Source organism: Arachis ipaensis, chromosome B02 (genome assembly GCF_000816755.2).
Source record: "Arachis ipaensis cultivar K30076 chromosome B02, Araip1.1, whole genome shotgun sequence".
Classification (NCBI taxonomy): Eukaryota; Viridiplantae; Streptophyta; class Magnoliopsida; order Fabales; family Fabaceae; genus Arachis; species Arachis ipaensis.
In genome coordinates, this window is record NC_029786.2 from 74,280,675 (window position 1) to 74,285,007 (window position 4,333).

The 4,333-nt window shown below is 34.2% G+C and overlaps 1 long non-coding RNA gene across 1 annotated transcript in view; it reads left to right on the plus strand.

Annotated features, from left to right (window-relative positions):
* The window catches only part of LOC110268889, a 6,595-nt gene extending 4,068 nt beyond the window's left edge, over nucleotides 1-2,527 (plus strand). Inside the window, exons 2-3 of the long non-coding RNA XR_002357604.1 lie at nucleotides 1,147-1,150; nucleotides 1,253-2,527. This is a non-coding gene — a long non-coding RNA (uncharacterized LOC110268889). The remainder of the gene's footprint in view (nucleotides 1-1,146; nucleotides 1,151-1,252) is intronic.

Consider the following 4,333-nt stretch of genomic DNA (forward strand, 5'->3'; position numbering starts at 1 on the left):
GCGGATAAGTCCGCCAGGGTTTTAGGATCGGGCGGGGCGGATTACCGCCCGACCGCCCGATTCGGGCGGATTTAAAAAAAAAAAATTTATAAATATTCCTGTATAGAAGATAAATTTAGTTATATTTACGTTTATAATTTATATTTATCAGAGGTTTTATTTATTTGTATTAGGTTTTATGTTTTTGTATCAATATTTATCAGGATATTTGTTTTATTTATATTAGGTTTTAGGTTTTTGTATTAATATTTATCAGAAGTTTCGTTTAATTTGTATTAAGCTTTGTGAATTAAAAGTAGAAGTAGAAGTAGAAGTACATTCAGTTATTGTAGTAACCTTGGTTGAGGACTTCTTATCAGAAGAGGAAAACGTTATAGAAGGAGTAGAAATAGAAGGAGATCTTTTTTCATTTATTTATATAATCTTTTTATCATGTATTATTACAAGTTTTAATGAGTTCATACAACATACAGTATTTATATTAATATGGTTTTAGTAGTATAGGTGCATAGGTTAAAGACCACGTTTAGTGGCGAAGTTGTAATAGACCGTTGTTTGCTGAAGATATGAATAAGTTTTGTACTCTTGGGTACGATTTACGTCTAAGACTTCGATGCCATCATTATCCTTACGAGTTGTTTAGAGCACGGTAATCACTATCACAACCTTTTGCTACTACCAACAGAAAGGTGGTAACGTTTTGTAGTTACTAACGTAGTAACGTTTTATTACAACGGAGTGAGTTTATTTATAGTTCAACCAAGAAAGGTGAAAAGTGAAGTTGAAGAACTAATGCCCTGTAGTTTAGGAAACGTAACGTTTGTTATATACTTAGTTTTTCGTACTTTTTATTTTTTATGTATATTGGTTCATCTATTTTTATGAATGTGGTTGTTAAAATTATTCGGCTCAAGATTAACGTCTTCTACAACGAACTCTTTTTAATGAACTTTCAACCCTTCTTGAGAGATGTCAACATCTCCTTAACACCAGTATTTGGAGTTTCTCGAACATATTGAATGAGAAGTGTACGAGGTGAAACAGAAATCGTGATAATCCTAGTTAGAGTAATATCGTTACTTGGTTTCACAACTCAAATTTAGATCCTAGTTCTTGACGGGGTTTACGTTCTTGTTGTGACATAAGGAGGGTTATAAAGAACTTAAATTAGTAGTAAAAAAGAAGGTACAAGGAATATTCGTGGGGCGAGGCGGGGCGGGGTGGGGCGGGCTTCCCCGCTTGCCACCCCTAGTTGCAAAGCAGCCCTACCAGGGATCATGAGACTCCTAAGTTGAAACTGGCATGGACTTGAAAATCCATAGGCAGTTAGAGCTCTTAACAAGCTCTTGAAACAACAAGATCCCAACCTTGTGTTCCTCATGGAAACAAGGAGATAAATAGGCTAAAAAACAGAGGAGGATTAGTTAATGTTATGGGAACCGATTGTGATGGAGAAGGAAAGCAACGATCAGGAGGATTAGCAGTTTTGTGGGACAGCACATTGGAAGTAGAGATAACATCCATGTCAAGGAACCATGTGGACATGATCATTCAAGAAAATGAAGAGGGCAAGCATGGAGAATCAACTGTTTTTATGGTAATCCAAACGCAACAAATAAACAAAGATAATGGGATGGGATCTCCTAAACTCTTTGGGACAAACCAAAAACATGTCGTGGTTAGTGTGTGGAGATTTTAATCAAGTTTTGGAGCAAAAAGAGAAACTCAGAGGATATGCTAACACTTGGTCTAACAATCAGGTTGGGGAAGCAAATATTTAAGAAAGGCTAGATAGAGCAGTGGCAACAATAGATTAGAAGGAAGCATATTCCCGAAAGCAATGGTAAAGCATCTTCCAAGATACAGATCAGACTATTGTCCAATCCTAATCGATGTTCATGGGGAGAGCTTAAAAAGGAAGAAGAGGCCATATATTTTCAGATTCAAAGAAATGTGGCTTAGAGACTCTGAATGCAAATAGATTATCAAAAGAAGCTGGGCAGTGAACTATGATCAGATTGAAGAGAAACTAGGAAAGTGCAGCAAAGAATTGCAAGAATGGAGGAAAGAGAAATTTGGGGAGCTTCCGAAACAAAAAAAGGAAAAACAAGAACTCATACGACAACTTACATCTCACTCACAAACTGAAGAAACAATTCTGAATTTGAAAACGGCACAGGCAGACTTAGACAAACTCTTCTATCAAGAAGAGATTAAATGGGCCCAAAGATCTCGTGCAAACTTGTTGAAAGTGGGGACAAGAACACTCGATTTTTTCATCAGACGGCATATCAACGAAGAAGAAGGAATAAGATTGAAAGACGAAGGAAATCTCTATGGAGAAGACGAGAAAATTGAAGGAACCATTGTAAAATACTATGAGTAACTGTTTAAGGGGGAGAGAATTTGGGAAGTTGAGAAAGCTACAGAAGCAATTAGAGAAAGAATATCACAGAAAGCTTACAACATCCTGGGCAGCAACTTCACTAGAGAGGAGGTTAAGGAAGCTACGAAGCAAAGGTACCCAACGAAAGTGAGTTGGCGGTGCTGAATTGCCTAATGCTTTGTTTGGATGGAAGATGGAAAATAGAAGGAAAGAAAATAAGAAGAAAGAAAATGGAAGGAAAGAAAATAAGAAGAAAAGTTGATTTTTTTTATGTTGTTTGGATGAAGAGAAAATAAGTGGAAAGAAAGATAGAAAAAAAATGATAACCAAATAAAATTACATTAATACCCTTCATTTTTTTAATAAAATTTTTAATACTATGGATATATTAGTAATTTGACTTTCATTTTAAAATCATCATCTATTTTCATCGCAAGTTTGAGAGGAAAATTTGGGTGGGTCCCACGCCAGTATTTTTTCTTTCCTTCCAATTTTCATTGTCATCCAATCAAAGGAAAATGAAATTTTCCATCAGTTTTTCTTCCTTGCATTTTCCTTCTTTGCATTTTCCATTGATCCAAACAATGCGTAAATGATGGAGGTGAGTTGGCGGATTTGAACAAGATGTATATTTTTGGCTAATTCCAAAAACCAAGAACCCGAAGCATACAAAAGAATTCAGGCCAATCTCACTCTGCAATGTTTTATTCAAGATAGTGACCAAAGTAATTGCAAATAGGCTGAAGATTATTTTGCCGAGTATTGCAGGTGAATATTAAAGCTCTTTCCTCCCGAAAAGATTGATTACTGACAATGCTTTGATAGCTTTTGATATCTTTCATTTTATGAGGAAGAGGAAGGAGAGAACAAAAGGCTACATGGGGCTGAAGCTAGACATGGCTAAGCCTACAATAGGATTAGATGGAAACGGATCTTCTCAATATTAAAAAATTGAGAGAGTAAAGTGTGATGATGTGATCTCTTAGGTAGCATTTGGTGGAGAGATAGAGACGAAAATATTGAGACTGAGAGAGAGAGAGAGACTAAAAGACAGGGATTAAAATAAATCTCAGTATTTTATTTGGTGCAAAATAGGAGACAGAATTGAAATAAGAATAAAACTCTAATTTAATTTGCACAAAGGGTAAAATTGAAATGAAAGTATTTTAGGTATAAAATGTTATTAAAGTTTCAATCTCCATCTCTAAAAATTTCAGTCTCCTGTGTCCCTACTTTTTGGAGATACTGAAATACTGAAATTTTAGAGACAGAAACAGAAATTTTAGTACCAGTCTCTGAACTAACAAACACGATACTGAATCTCAATCTCTCAGTCTCTGTCTCAGTATCTCAAAACAAACGCTATTTTGTTAATTTTATAATTGAGACTAAAAATAAATATAAAAAAGAGAGAATAATAAAAGATTAAAAATTATATTTTACACTTTTATTTTTTTTTTTTTAAGAATTGAAAAGATTCATTTCCAAGATTGGATTGAATGACAATTTCTTCTAAAGGTTCTAAAAGTCATGGACTTCCTTAACAAATGGATTGAACTGATTGACAGATGTATAAGTTCAGTATCCTTTGCAGTTCTAATTAATGGTGCACCCTCCAAGACATTTAATCCCACGAGAGGGATTAGGCAATAGGGGATCCCCTTACCTTTTCATCTTTTGTGCAGAAGTATTTTTTAGTTTATTGATCAAAGTTCAAGAAAGAATAATAATCCGTGGAATTAAAATAGTAAGACAAGCACCAGAAATTTCACACCTATTTTTTGCATTATCATCTTTACAAGAACATTAGGTCAAGAAATAACGGTAATGAAAGACATCTTTCGATAAAATATAATTTTAAGAGACGATGGATATCTTTTAAAAATTTAGAACATTTTTTTAATTAATTTTGGAAGAGAATAAAATTTTAATCGGATGAAGTATGTG